A 16,350-nucleotide genomic window follows, 5' to 3' on the forward strand; every position below is an offset into this window, starting at 1 on the left:
AGCGTCGCCCTTAATAGTATAGCTAGTGAGGCTCGCCTGGTGGATGTCCACATTCGGCACACCCCAGGCCACGAGGGGTTCACCTATCATAGAGGTAACTGTAGGTCCAGAATAGATAGGTTTTATTTAAAGGAGGAAGCTGTCTCTTCAGCAGTGTCTGTTGTTGAGGTGGAGTTCTCCGACCACTGTTTAATTTTGTTTTCTCTGAAAGTTACAGAGACCCTCCGGATCGGAAGAAGCTTTTGGAGGCTCGATTCGTCTCTCTTGGAAGCGGAGATAAGACAGTCCTTTGAGTATTTTCTTCAGAGCCAGGTACCCTTACTGGATCTTTGTAGTAGTAAGTCAGAGTGGTGGGAGATGTTCAAGGAAAGGGTGGTGAAATTCTTCTGCCAGCTCTCGAGCCTCAGGAGTCTGAGCAGGTACCGCCTGTATCAGGGTCTGAGGAGGAAACTCGAGCATCTTGTCTCAACTGGAGGTAGCCGCGAGGAGATCTCCAGAGTGAAATCTTTGCTTATGAGGTGTCAGTACGATAGACACACATCTTTGGTTTTTTAGAGGGATTACGGGAAGTATCGCTTGCCCGACCCTTACAGAAACTGCAAGATGTCAGTGAATAGTAAAGTAGTTACAGGACTGGTTGACACTACGGGGTCCCTGAGACGATCCAGATCAGGGATCCTGGAGGTTGTCAGATCCTTCTACTCGCACCTCTTGGGGAAGAGGGATCTTGATTGGGATGAGATGTTGGCTTTCCTGGCTGAAGCCGTCCCCGAACCAGGGGTAGACCCCTCTCTTGACAGTGACAGAAATGATCAGGGAAGAGGAAGTTCAGTTGGCGATTGAAGGGCTTGCTCCAAAAAAATCGCCTGGTCCAGATGGCTTAACATCTGAATTCTATAAGACCTTTAAGGACGTTTTGGTTCCCCTCTTGACTGAGGTATTCAATGAGTGTCTTTCCTCGGGCACTCTGCCGAAGTCAATGAGGAGGTCTGCTCTGATCATCTTGTCAAAGGGTAAGGACCCATCTTGCATTGAGAATTGGCGTCCCATAGCGCTTCTCAATGCAGACAGGAAGGTTCTGGCAAAGGTGCTGTTTAATCGGTTGGTGAAATTTGCACCCCGACTCCTTTCGGAGGCCCAGCATTGCTCTGTTCCAGGCCGCAGCACATTTAGTGCTGTGCTCTGTGTCCGGGAGGCAGTGGAGCAGGGTAGGGCTGGTCACTGGAAGGGGTACATGCTGTCACTGGACCAGGCAAAAGCGTTTGATCGGGTTAATCACGACTACCTCTGGTCCGTCCTTCTGAGATATGGCCTGCCGGGGGGGTTTGTTGACTGGCTTAAGACCTTGTACAGTGGGGCAGAGAGTTTCCCGCTAGTGAATGGTTGGATTGGCAGCTCTTTTGAGGTTGGGTCCGGTGTTCGCCAGGGTTGTCCCTTGAGCCCGCTGCTGTACGTGTTTGCAATTGACCCTCTTGTTAGGAGGGTGGAGCGTGGACCGTTGGCCGGGATCGGGATGGACCAGGCAGCACCGGAGGACACTCTGAGGGTGGTGGCGTATGCCGATGATGTCACCGTGTTTGTTTCCTCTCACGAGGAGGCAGGGTGGCTGATGTCAAAGGTAGATCGCTACTCGGAGGCATCCGGGTCCAAGATCAACCGGGATAAGTGTGAGAGTCTCTGGCTGGGAGGAGGAGATCCTGGTTTTGATCTCCCGGACACCCTTCCAGGACCCAAAATCTCTGCAAATATCCTTGGCATCGAATTTTGCCAGGGGGATTACCCCAAACAAAATTGGGACAGCAGGCTAGAGATCGCCACTCAGAAGGTGAACCAATGTAAGGGTTGGTCTTTGACCAAAGGGAAAGGGTAAACCTGATCAAAACTTACCTGCTCCCTTTACTGATTTATCTGGGCAGTGTGTGCATCTTGCCGGAATCTCTCTGGACTTGGGTCTACAGTTTGTTCTTCCAACTGTTATGGGGGAATAGACTGAACCTGGTCAAGAGGGAGGTTACTTACCGTACGAGGAGACTAGGAGGGTTGGGTATGGTCAACCCTGTGGTATTCCTTGTGGATACCTTCATTAAGATCAATATTGCAAACCTCTGGAAAGAGAGGGCTCCTCCGTGGGTATTCTCCTGTAGGGGATGGTTTCAGTCTTTCTTCCAGGAATGGGAGACAGGAGGGCAAGTGAAGGATCTTCGCACACCGCATGGACATCTTCCGGCTTATGCTACCTTGGTTCTGAAAGTAATTCGTCGGTGGGGTCTGGGAATGTGGGAGATCAGGACTCTGCCAAGGAAACTCCTTGACAATAGGGTTCTGTTGACCCATTTCCAGAGGCCTCTGGCGCTCAGGGACTGCCCAAGTCGGGATCTTGGGGTGGGTTTGCATCTTTTGAATTCTATCCGGATCCCCTCGAAGTTTTGGACTTAGCTTGGCACTGCTTCCATGGGAAACTGTGTGTGAGGGACAATCTGAAGTGTAGGAGCTCTGAGGACAGGAATTGTCCTCGGGAGCATTGTGGCACCTTGCTGGAAAGCATGGACCACTTCCTGCTTCATTGTCCCTTCAACACAGAGGTGTACAACAGGGTGGGCGCCTTCATTGGCTGGTCTCGGCTGGCCGGTCTCTCCTATGCGGAATGGGCCTATGGAGCATTCGGAGACCTTGGTGGTCGGGACCGTTGCACCTTATTTCTAGTTAGCGCAGTGGTTAGGTATCACATGTGGAACGCACGGTGCTTACTATCGATGCAATGAAAAATCCTCCCAGTGGACGATGTGTTTAGGACCATACTCGGTGACCTGGTGAAGGTGCGCTCTCTAGAGTATGGGAGTCTGGGTGCACGGATGGCCGCGCTCCTCTGGAGGGGCTTTTCTTTTAGTGTGCCGTAGTCTGGTCATCTCCTTTCCTGGTGGTGGGCTGCTGCTGACACTGTAGATTTTTGTTTTGTTTGATCATTATACAGTGATGTAGGGCTGCAGGCGCCGAACTTGGGCTTCGTGAGTTGTGATTATTGTGGTGTGTGCTGCTGTATATATTGTATATATTGTATATGGGGATATAGATTTGGGTGTAGGTGTTAGGTTGGGTGGTGGGAAAAGGGGGGAGGTGGGTTTATCTTGTGGGACTATGGGACACTGGGTTGTTTGGGGGAAAACTGGCACTGCCTGATCTGGCCTATGGACGTTGGACATGGACTGAGGCATGAGATGCAGGACCAGCTCTCAGGTCAGTGCGGGGGGTTGGGAATGGAGGATAGTTTAGTTTTGTATATATTTGTGGTTATTTTATTTACAAATAAAAAAAAAAAAGTTCATGTATATATTTTGTTTGCCATTGTTTATTTTATTTGGTGACCGGACCAGAAGGTCAAAGTAGTTATTGTTCTGTATATACTGTATAATATGTGTCAGAGGAGAGAATGAGCGGCTGGACCAGTGTTCAGTATACTGATTAAGTTCTGGCTGATATTTCGGTTTTGTTTCTGTTATTATTATTGTTATGTTTTTCATTTTTATAATAAAAGATCTACAGGATGTAACTCAGGATCAGTAATGTGATGTATGTACACAGTGACTGCTCCAGCAGAATAGTGAGTGCAGCTCTGGGGTATAATACAGGATGTAACTAAGGATCAGTACAGGATCAGTAATGTAATGTATGCACACAGTGACTGCGCCGGACTCTCATGGGAGGAGATGAGCTGAGAGCAGAGGAGGCAGAAGAAGTGGCCGAGCAGCAGCTCCAGACTGAGGTAGCGCCGCTCGGTGCAGGTGTATACAAACCCCACAGCCGGTCCTCCCTGCCAACATCCCCACCCACCGCATTAACCCCCACACCACACTGAATCTGTCAGCGCCAGCAGTAAAGCAGAGCACAGCGGTGACGTCACCGCTGTGCTCTGCTGCCGGCGCTGACACAGTCAGTGCAGGAAGCTCTCGGCAGCAGCGTGTAACCCTGTGGACGCCAGGGGACGTGACAGACATCAGAAGGTGAGTATGTACTGTTTTTTTTTTTTTTTTTATTTTACAATGGTAACCAGGGTAAATATCGGGTTACTAAGCGCGGCCCTGCACTTAGTAACCCGATGTTTACCCTGGTTACAAGTGAACACATTGCTGGATCGGTGTCACAAACGCCGATCCAGTGATGACAGCGGGTGATCAAGCGACAAAATAAAGTTCTGGACTTCTAGCTCCAACCAGCGATATCACAGCGGGATCCAGATCGCTGCTGCGTGTCAAACACAACAAGATCGCTATCCAGGACGCTGCAACGTCACGTCGTTCTCGCTGCAAAGTAACTTAGTGTGAAGGTACCTCAAGAGTCCTTTCAGCCCAGACTGATACATTGTATGTGCGCTGCTGGTGGCTTTAGCTCAAAGATGATTGTTGAGACTCCATACAATTGTAGCAAACCCTCAGCTGTGAAGAGTCCGATCACGTGGAGCTTTTCTTCTTTTTTCCATGCTCTTTTGGTACATTTTGGACCATTTTGATCTACGCTGTAAATACACTGAAATGATTGACATGTTGTGACTTAAAAAAAAGGTTTTTATTTAAATATTAAATATTAAAAAAACACAAAACGCATCAAATCGTGTGTTTTTTTGGCAATAGCATAAAAAAAATAATAAAAACGCACTGTGTGAACACATACTTAGGCTCTGTTCTCACAATCAGTTTTTGGTAAGTTTTTTTTACTCTGCGCATTTTTGACAAAATCCAAGTGACCTATTTTGGCTAATTGGTGCAGGAAATGGGCAATGTGAAAAGCTGATCACGGGAACGTAGCCTTAATGCTTTAAGGATATGTCTGTGTTCACACTCGTGTCAGCCGTGATCTTTCTTCGATCACTTTAGGACATCAAGATTTTGGAAAAATTACAGCAAAACAAACCCAAATCCCTTGTGTGCTTTGTCCATGTGACAAGGTCCTTAGAGGGTAAATATTGACTTCTAGGATTTTGCTATGTCCAGTAGGTGGCGCTAGAGGCCCCATATGGAGGATCCCGAGAAAGTGTCGGGGGTTCAATCCAATCGCACTCGGGCCCTGGAGCCTGGGGGCCCAAAGTCCATTTAGCCTATATGCAAGATGAATACTAGACTTGCAATAATTGGGGGCCCCGCTGGAACTTTTGCATTGGGGTCCTCGAGCTTCAAGTGACGCCACTGCTTGGAAGTATGACTGTGGCTGTGCGTTGGCGGTGGTCCTGGTGCGGCACAGTTTGGGGGGTACTATCCGGAGGGCACCATACCTCACTGTCATACACACCTACACCAGGCACTGCTGTATGTCAAACGTGTGCTCATGGCACGCCCACACTGCGCGATCTGGACATGCCCACGATAATGAGCCACAGTGGGATTCAGGTAAGTTCAGGAAGAAGAGGGGAAATTGAGAGTTTTAGGTTTTATGACCCCGATATCGCCGACCACACAGGGTCCATAGTACAAGTTCTGGGCAGCTTTCATGGAGGAAGGTAGAAGAAACCCCCCATTATCAGTACAGCACTGTAACAATAGGACACAGGTAGGTCCTCCTCCTGTTTGTTTCTCCTCTTTGATGATCTGAGAGTCATTGTATGCAGCCCCCAGATGGAGTAATGCGAGCCCCTCTGCTAATGTTGTAAGTGATCATTAGATTATATGGAGGGAAAATCCTAAACAATGAAACCCCTCAGGTGACCCCCCTGATGGATCCGCAGATTATCATCTGCTGGAAAAGTAAACGCTGGTGACAGAAGTCCATCTAGCATCCGAATGATCGTCCACATCAGCACCCACAAAATGAGGGCACCCATGGATGTCACAGTGTTATGGGGGATCTGTGGATGACGCATTTGTAACAGAGAGTCAGGTCCTGTGCTATGTATGGAGAATCGAGATCATTTGCCATCATGGTGTCTCTTCCTGCTCTGTCGCATACCCCATCACAGCGCTGTTATGGGGGATCTGTGGATGACGCACTGTTATGCGGGATCTGTGGATGATACACTGATATGGGGGATCTGTGGATGATGCACTGTTATGGGGGATCTGTGGATGTCACAGTGTTATGGTGGTTCTGTGGATGACGCACTGTTATGGGGATCTGTGGATGACACCCTGTTATGGGGATCTGTGAATGATGCAATGTTATGGGAGATACTGTGTGACACACGGTTATGGGGATCTGTGGATGAAGCACTGTTAAGGGGGATCTGTAGATGACACACTGTAATAGGAAATCTGTGGATGATGCACTGTTATGGGGATCTGTGGATGATGCACTGTTATGAGGCAACTATGGATGCTGCACTGTTATGGGGGATCTGTGGATGATGCACTGTTTTGGGGCATCTATGGATGATGCACTATTATGGGGCATCTATGGATGATGCACTGTTTTGGGGGATCTGTGGATGATGCACTGTTTTGGGGCATCTATGGATGATGCGCTGTTATGGGGGATCTGTGGATGATGCACTGCTATGTGGGATCTGTGGATGATGCACTGTTATGAGGGATCTGTGGATGACACACTGTTAAGAGGGATCTTTGGATGACAAACTATCATGGGGGATCTGTGGATGATTCACTGTTGTAGGGATCTGTGGATGATGCACTGTAGTGGGGACCTGCAGGCTGTATATGGAATACTTTGTATCTCTGGGCAGTATATGAAGGGGTTCTCTGTAGGCGGCGGTCCCTCTTCTCTCTCTCTTAGTATTGGTGTGCTCAGTGTCAGTCTGCTGCCGCTAAGCTTCCCTCCTGCTGTGTCCGATCTCTTCTGGATTGCTCAGGTTACATTTTATTTATGGACTATTTGATTTTCTTTTTGGTATTTTGCTTCCCACCGATTTCGGCTCTGTATCCACCCAGATCTGGTCATCTCCTGTTCCAGGAGCCCGGGGCGACCTGTGTGTTAACTGGAAGAGTCAGTTGTGGTATCCTTAGTGCTGTATGTACAAGGTGTGCTAATGACACACCCGCACCGTGTGATCTGGACATGCCCAGGTAATTTCATGAAGAAGAGGGTGAATGGGGAGTTTCATGTTTTATGACCCTAATATTGCCGACCATACAGGGTCCATAGTACAAGTTCTGGGTGGCATTCATGGAGGAAGGTAGAAGAAACCCTCCTATTATCAGTACAGCACTGTAAGGCACAGGTAGATCCACATTAGAGATATTTCCATCCAGTGACTGATATCATCTTCCACTGGTTCTTCTCCTACTGTTTGTTTCTTCTCCTGTTTTTTTCTCCTCTTTGATGGACTGAGAGTCATTATATGCAGCCCCCAGGCGGAGTAATGCGAGCCCCTCTGCTATTGTTGTAAGGCATCATTAGTTTATATGGAGGAAAAATCCCAAACAATGAAACCCCCCCAGGGGACCCCCTGATGGATCCTCAGATTATCATTATCATCTTCTGGAAAAGTAAACGCTGGTGACAGACGTCCACCTAGTGTCCGAATCACCGTCCACATCAGCACCCACAAAATGAGGGCACCCATGGATGTCACAGTGTTATGGGGGATCTGTAGATGACGTGCTTGTAACAGAGAGTCAACCCAGCCTGTACACATGGACCATACTGTAATCAGGCCTACATTAGCATTCCTTGTCCTGTATCTGGTGGGGACATGTGTGTCTTTGTTCCTCACTGCAGGGGGCATCGCCAATACACAAACCTGTAGACAGACTGCAGACAGGATTTCAGGAACATTCCTAATCCTTGGAGTTATGTTTGAAGGGGTGGGTGTTAGGGTACCGTCACACAGTACCATTTTAATCGCTACGACGGCACGATCCGTGACGTCGCAGCGATCGTATGATTATCGCTCCAGCGTCGTAGACTGCGGTCACACGTTGCAATCACGGCGCTGGAGCGATGCCGAAGTCCCTGGGTAACCAGGGTAAACATCGGGTTACTAAGCGCAGGGCCGCGCTTAGTAACCCAATGTTTACCCTGGTTACCAGCGTAAACGTAAAAAAAACCAAACAGTACATACTTACATTCCGGTGTCTGTCCCCCGGCGTTCTGCTTCTCTCCACTGTGTAAGCGCCATAGCCGGAAAGCAGAGCGGTGACGTCAGACGTCACAGCTGTGCTCGCTTTCCGGCTGGCCGGCGCTCACACTGCAGAGAAGCTGAGACGCCGGAGGACAGACACCGGAATGTGAGTATGTACGGTTTGGTTTTTTTACGTTTACGCTGGTAACCAGGGTAAACATCGGGTTACTAAGCGCGGCCCTGCGCTTAGTTACCCGATGTTTACCCTGGTTACAAGCGAACACATCGCTGGATCGCTGTCACACACAACGATCCAGCGATGTCAGCGGGTGATCAAGCGACGAAAGAAAGTTCCAAACGATCTGCTACGACGTACGATTCTCAGCAGGATCCCTGATCGCTGCTGCGTGTCAGACACTGCGATATCGTAACGATATCGCTAGAACGTCACGAATCGTACCGTCGTAGCGATCAAAATGGTACTGTGTGACAGTACCCTTAGTATCTCTGCTCAGCAAGGGGGCTGATCCCAAGAGTGGTAGGACAATAAGCCACATGTTCAGTTGATGCTGTGTGCTTTGAAGGGCAAGGATCTGCAGCTGCGGCCAGGTCCTATGCTATGTATGGAGATAATTTGCCACATAGAATTGTGATGTCTCATCACCCTGCTGGATTTGAGGACTGAATCTAAAGACTGTTGTTGTGTGGTGACTTGCGAAGGGCTGGGATCTTATGCTGAGGCGAGATCCTGGTGACCGTGTGTATTGTTAGAAGCTGCCACGTGGGACTGTGTTGTGTCCCTCATCTGCTGAATCCATTGATCTTTTCCAAGAACTACTTCTATTTCCCTGGCATCGGATTGCTGGGTGGCACCTCCGGATATGCTCCCTTTGTGTGGACTCACTGTGAGTGCATTGAGGACTCATTGTGGAATAATTACGGACGCTGCAGAATTATCTTAATTTGTGTTACCCATGTTCCCTGTTCCAATAAATCTCGCTGCATTGTTTATCAGCCTGGTGTCTCTTCCTGCTCTTTCGAATACCGCGTCACAACGCTGTTATGGGGGATCTGTGGATGACGCACTGTTATTGGGGATCTGTGGATGACACACTGTAATGGGAGATCTGTGGAAGATGCAATGATATGGGACATCTGTGGATGAGGCACTGTTTTGGGGCATCTGTGGATGATGCACTGTTATGGAGGATCTGTGGATGATGCACTGCTATGGGGGATCTGTGGATGATGCACTGTTATGGGGGGACTTTGGATGATGCACTGTTATGGGGATCTGTGGATGATGCACTGATATGGGGGATCTGTGAATGATGCACTCTTATGGGAGATCTATGAATGACACATAGTTATGGGGATCTGTGGATGAAGCACTGTTAAGGGGGATCTGTGGATGACACACTGTAATGGGAGATCTGTGGAAGATGCAATGATATGGGACATCTGTGGATGAGGCACTGTTATGGAGGATCTGTGGATGATGCACTGCTATGGGGGATCTGTGGATGATGCACTGTTATGGGGGGACTTTGGATGATGCACTGTTATGGGGATCTGTGGATGACGCACTGTTATGGGGGATCTGTGGATGATGCACTGTTATGGGGGATCTGTGGATGACGCACTGTTATGGGAGATCTGTGGATGATGCACTGTTGTGGGGACCTGCAGGCTGTATATGGAATACTTTGGATCTCTGGGCAGTATATGAAGGGGTGAAGTGCAGGCAGCGGAACCTCTTCTCTCTCTCTTAGTATCGGTGTGCTCAATGTCAGTCTACTGCCGATAAGCTTCTCTCCTGCTGTTTCTGATCTCTTCTGGATTGCTTAGGTTACATTTTATTTATGGACTATTTGATTTTCTTTTTGTTATTTTGCTTCCCACCGATTTCAGCTCTGCATCCACGCAGATCTATTCATCTCCTGTTCCCGGAGCACGGGGCGACCTGTGTAATAACTGGAAGAGTCAGTTGTGGTATCCTTAGTGCTGAATGTACAAGGTGTGCTCACGGCATGCCCGCTCCGCCGCGCGGTCTGGACATGCCCACGATAATGAGCAGCAGCGGGATTCAGGTAATTTCATAAAGAAAAGGGGAAATGGGGAGTTTCATGTTTTATGACCCTGATATTGTCGACCATACAGGGTCCATAGTACAAGTTCTGGGTGGCATTCATGGATGAAAGCAGAAGAACCCCCCTCCACTGGTTCTTCTCCTCCTACTGTTTGTTTCTTCTCCTCCACCTGTTTGTTTCTTCTCTTTGATGGACTGAGAGTCATTGTACGAAGCCCCCAGGTGGAGTAATGCGAGCCCCTCTGCTATTGTTGTAAGGCATCATTAGATTATATGGAGGGAAAATCCCAAACAATGAAACCCCCAGGTGACCCCCTGATGGATCCGCAGATTATCATTTGCTGGGAAAGTAAACGCTGGTGACAGACGTCCACCTAATATCCGAATCACCGTCCATATCAACACCCACAAAATGAGGACATCCATGGATGTTACAGTATTATGGGGGATCTGTGGATGGCATGCTTTTATGGGGATCTTTGGATGATGCACTGATATGGGGGATCTGTGGATGATGCGTTGTTATGGGGATCTGTAGATGACACACTGTTATTGGGGATCTGTGGATGACACCCTGTTATGGTGGATGTTAGGTGTCGAGTTCCCGCCGCTGCACAGGGGGAATCTTGAACCATGTCCACTGTGGTCTCCCATTCTCCTCCAGCCAGAGTGGAACCTGCTCAGCGGAGACATCGGCCCCAGCATCTGGATCAAGCTGATACTGTGTGAATAGTTACTGCTATTTTCCCAGGCTCAGCCTTTGTAGCCAGCACTGATCAGCAGCGAGCAGGCCTTTCTGGGACTAAGTCCTGCTTTTCCCATACAGACCCACGGGGTGACCTCCCATTAGAGGTCGGGGTTCGCATACTCAGGTCCTGTTGCTGCTCCTATTGGACCATCAGGAAGGTCCCGGAGCACTACTGCTATAAAAGGTTTACATGGCCGCTTGGCCTTGCGCTAGTGTAAACTTGCTAATGTGTGTGTGTGGACATATGCATGTTGATGGATGAAAGCTCCGATTCATTCCCATCCCTAGTGTTGTTGCCTGTTCGCAAATGGTGGAAGCTATCTAGCGCCAGACAGTGCTACTCTGCACATCCAGCACACAATTCAGCATCTCTCAGTGTCTCTGATCTGTGGATGATGCACGGTTATGGGGATCTGTGGATGATGCCCTGTTATGGGGGATCTGTAGATGACACACTGCTATGGAGGATCTGTGGATGATGCACTGTTTTGAAAGATCTGTGGATGACGCCCTGTTATGGGAGATCTGTGGATTATGCACTGTTATAGGAGATCTGTGGATATCACACTGTTATGGGGGATTTGTGGATGATGCACTGTTAGGGGATCTGTGGATGATGCACTGTTATGGGGGATCTATGGATGACGCATTGTTATGGGGATCTGTGGATGACGCTCTGTTATGGGGAATCTGTGGATGACGCTCTGTTATGGGGATCTGTGGATGACGCTCTGTTATGGGGATCTGTGGATGACGCATTGTTATGGGGATCTGCGGATGACGCATTGTTATGGGGATCTGTGGATGACGCACTGTTATGGGGATCTATGGATGATGAATTGTTATGGGGATCTGTGGATGATGCTCTGTTATGGGGGATCTGTGGATCGCGCTCTGTTATGGGGGATCTATGGATGAAGCATTGTTATGGGGATCTGTGGATGATGCACTGTTATGGGGCTCTGTGGATGACAGACTCTTATGGGGGATCTGTGGATGACGCACTGTTATGGAGGATCTGTGGATGATGCACTGTTATGGGGGATCTGTGGATGATGTGCTGTTATGGAGGATCTGTGGATGATGCGCTGTTATAGGGATCTGTGGATAATGCGCTATTATGGGGGATCTGTGGATGATGCACTGTTATGGGGATCTGTGAATGATGCACTGTTATGGAGGATCTGTGGATGATGCACTGTTATGGGGATCTGTGGATGACAGACTATTATGGGGATCTGCAGATGACGCACTGTTATGGAGGATCTGTAGATGATGCACTTTTATGGGGGATCTGTGGATGATGCTCTGTTATGGGGTATCTGTGAATGATGCACTGTTATGGAGGATCTGTGGATGATGCACTGTTGTGGGGGATCTGTGGATGACGCATTGTTATGGAGATCTGTGGATGACAGACTCTTATGAGAGATATGTGGATGACGCACTGTTATGGAGGATCTGTGGATGATGCACTGTTATGGGGGATCTGTGGATGGCTCACTGTTATGGAGGATCTGTGGATGATGCACTGTTATGGGGGATCTGTGGATGATGCGCTGTTATGGGGATCTGTGGATGACGCACTGTTATGGGGATCTGTGAATGGCTCACTGTTATGGGGGATCTGTGGATGATGCACTGTTATAGAGGATCTGTGGATGATGCGCTGTTGTGGGGACCTGCAGGCTGTATATGGAATACTTTGGATCTCTGGGCAGTATATGAGGGGGTGCTGTGCAGGCGGCGGACCCTCTTCTCTCTGTTAGTATCGGTGCGCTCCCAGTGTCAGTCTGCTGCAGCTAAGCTTCCATCCTGCTGTGTCTGATCTCTTCTGGATTGCTCAAATTACATTTTATTTTTGGACTATTTGATTTTCATTTTGCCATTTTGCTTCCCACCGATTTCGTCTCTGTATCCACCCAGATCTGGTCATCTCCTGTTCCCGGAGCCCAGGGCGACCTGTGTAATAACATCTGTCACCTCAGGAACAATCTGTTATGTTATTTGTTCTACATGGAATTTAAAGTAAAGTTTTGTGGCTTCATTATTCACCCACCCTAATTGTGTAAGGTAAGGACACAAATAGAGGAACATTAACTAGTTATTAGCCATAGGAACCAAGGGGTACCGACCATTTGTCACACTTCCCCTTAGGTTTAGGTTGTTTGGATACATTGGGATATAATGGATTAGCAAATGTTCCAGATTATCAGACAGCGTATTTGCTTCATTTTGTCTTCAGGAGCGCATTAGGCCATGTGCACACGCTGCGGATTCCATTGCGGAATTTTCCACAGAGAATTTGATAAATCCGCAGTGCAAAACCGCTGCGTTTTTTACTGCAGATTTATCGCGGTTTCTATTGCGGTTTCTGCTGCGGATTTCCACCTGCTGCGGAAAATAAACCGCTGCGTTTCCGCGCGTTTTTTTCCACAGCATGTGCACTGCAGATTTCATTTCCCATAGCATTACATGGTACTGTAAATGCATGGGAAACCGCTGCGGATCCGCAGCAAAATCCGCAGGGTGTGCACATACCCTTACTCCTTAGCCTTGCGGTTAACATGGGGGCGCTGCTCATTTGATGATTGACACCTTGGACCATTGGCATGGTGACACGACTGGTAAGAACCATCTTCTCTCCGTGGCACCAGAAATGCTCGGGGACAATTAGTTGGATTCATTGATGTGGTCAGATCCAGAGCAGCGCTGGCTGTAGAACAAAAGAACTTGTAAGCGTTGCTCTCCCCATCAACTGAGCAACTCTGATAGAGTCCAGGGATCCAACGTCTCACAGCTTATACAGTAAAGAATCCGCAGTGTCACTGCTCATACAGTAAATAATCTATAGTGACATTGCTCGCAGAGTAAAGAATCTATAGTCTCACTGATTATACAGTAAACAATCCGTAGTTTCACTGTTCATACAATAAACAATCTACAGACTCACTGCTTATACAGTAAAGAATCCATAGTGTCACTACTCGTACAGTAAAGTATCCGTAGTGTCATTGCTCGTACAGTAAAGAATCCATAGTGTCACTGCCTGTACAGTAAAGAATCCGTAGTGTCACTGCTCGTATAGTAATTTTCCTTTGAAATCTGAGACCCACCCACCATCTTACTAGAAGCTCTTTGCCTCCTCCATGCTTTTAGGCCACGTTCACTTGTTCAGTTTTTTACATCAGTATTTGTAATCCAAAACCAGGAGAGGAACAATCAGAGAATAAGTATAATAGAAACTTGTCACCACTTCTGTATTTATCACCCACTCCCGATGTAAACACTGACCCAATTCTGAACATGTGAACTTGGCCTTACCATGGGGAAACATCTGCAGCAAAAAAACGCATGTGAATTGACAAAAATGCTGCAAAAATGCACATATTTTACACTGCTTTTTCCTGCCAAGAGTTGCAGAAATTTCTGCAGCAAATACTTAACATGTGCACAGACCCTGAAGGTGAAATTCTGCAATCTGAAATGTGGCTACACCGCTGCCGGCTCATCTCATACCCCGGGAAGATTAGGTGAGGCGCACTCAGACAAGGTGAGGCAGTAATGCAGACTTGTCAAATACGTAAAAATCAACTCCCTACTACACTGGAACCAAATACAGACACAACTGACACATCAGGGACTAACTGTCCAATTATTATTTTATTTTTTTTTTTTTTCCAATTATGATACTTTTAATTTACTGATAATAATAAACCTCATAAAATATTGGTTTTTATTTAGCAAATCAGCAAAACAGATTCTGTGCAGCAGGTGGCAGTAGAGAGCTATAAAGATTGACAAATAAATACAAAACAAAGCTCAATGTGATGTTCCGAGCATATCTAAAATGCTGCTGAGATGTAATCGGATGTATGGTCTACGAAGAGGCTAGGCTGCTTTTATAAGCATCTGATCAGCTGGATGGATCTCACGTCTGCTCTGCTAGGAACGAGAGGACATGTATGGACATCGAGCAGGACCAAGGAAAAAATAGAATTCAAGGGCATGAGAAAAGTTTTATTTTTAAATTGTACATTTATTAGAAGTTCAGGACATTCACAGTTACTAAGTATCGACCCGTCTCAGTGTGAATTACAGAGTGGATATGAGCATAGTCTGGATCACGGACTGACACGGAATAATCAGTATTGTGCAAGGAAGGACGTATAAAACTTGTCCTCAGTTATATTATAGCCCACGCTCCAATCACATCCAAAGCTGCACTCACAATTCTGCCTGCTTGGAATCTACCTCTATAGACCTCTGTCCTTTATTCTGGCTCAACTTGAGTTCTAGTTCATTTTTGCATGTTTCACAGTGAATAAATTGATTATTCATAGAAACTAAACAGAAAAAAAAGAACAATGCTAAAGCAACTGATCCCAAAATGTGAAGGCCCATGATATCATTGACGAAGAAGCTAGATCAAGGCAAGATTATATTTGGGTTCGAAGGTAACTTAAGTTTGGTAAGTTGGAGATAGAATGATGCTGCCAGTCAGAGGAAGTTCTTAAAGCTGGATAGGAAAGTGTGGTGGAAATACTTGTTAAAGGTGAGCAAGTTGGGAGCCCCTGGAGTTTAGTATACTACCTCATTATGATTTCTGTGGAAAAGTTTTGACTGTCAGTATACCAGTAATGGGGGCTCTGGGTGTCACCACTGTGATGGGAGCAGAAGCTGGATGTGGCTCGAGACCCTCTCAGTGATTATTGTGACTCGCAACCCTTTTTCAAAGCTGAATGTGGCTCTCAAAGTCAGAAAGGTTTGAAAAAAAGACACCTACAAAATGAGTTATTGGTGAAATTTGTCAGTAAATGTCACGGTGTGACGGAGAAATTGTAAATGTGCTCTTATACTGTTTAGTCTAGGGGTCACTATCTATCCCTGTCCCCAGGATTACCCTGGATGGTGGGGACACCTGGGACTTGTTCCTTACTATTCTACTAAGAAGCACTAGTCTGCTAAGTGCATGGGGAAAGCATAACCAAGGCATACAGTGCAAAACAGACCCACAGTCACACAGCACTTTCACAGGGAACACTAAGGTATACAAATGTGCAACCTGTGTGGCAACAAATCATCAGTTATTCAGGAAGTGTCCACCTCTCCAGACCAGTATAGACAAACTATAGCTGGCGTTACCTGCATAGCCAAGCCAGCTTAAATAGAAGGAGAGCAGACATGACTATAGGTACCTTCACACTAAACGATATCGCTAGCGATCCGTGATGTTGCAGCGTCCTGGCTAGCGATATCGTTTAGTTTGACACGCAGCAGCGATCAGGATCCTGCTGTGATATCGCTGGTCGTTGAACAAAGTTCAGAACTTTATTTGGTCGTCAGACCGGCGTGTATCGTTGTGTTTGACACCAAAAGCAACGATGCCAGCGATGTTTTACACTGGTAACCAGGGTAAACATCGGGTTACTAAGCGCAGGGCCGCGCTTAGTAACCCGATGTTTACCCTGGTTACCAGTGTAAAATGTAAAAAAAACAAACAGTACATAC

General features: G+C 47.3%; 1 long non-coding RNA gene across 1 annotated transcript in view; it reads left to right on the forward strand.

The window, feature by feature from the left end:
* The window catches only part of LOC143764291 (uncharacterized), a 364,277-nt gene extending 348,028 nt beyond the window's left edge, over positions 1 to 16,249 (forward strand). The window contains exon 2 of the long non-coding RNA XR_013213142.1: positions 15,888 to 16,249. This is a non-coding gene — a long non-coding RNA (uncharacterized LOC143764291). The remainder of the gene's footprint in view (positions 1 to 15,887) is intronic.
* Positions 16,250 to 16,350: the final 101 nt, after the last annotated feature.

Source organism: Ranitomeya variabilis, chromosome 4 (genome assembly GCF_051348905.1).
Source record: "Ranitomeya variabilis isolate aRanVar5 chromosome 4, aRanVar5.hap1, whole genome shotgun sequence".
Lineage (NCBI taxonomy): Eukaryota > Metazoa > Chordata > Amphibia > Anura > Dendrobatidae > Ranitomeya > Ranitomeya variabilis.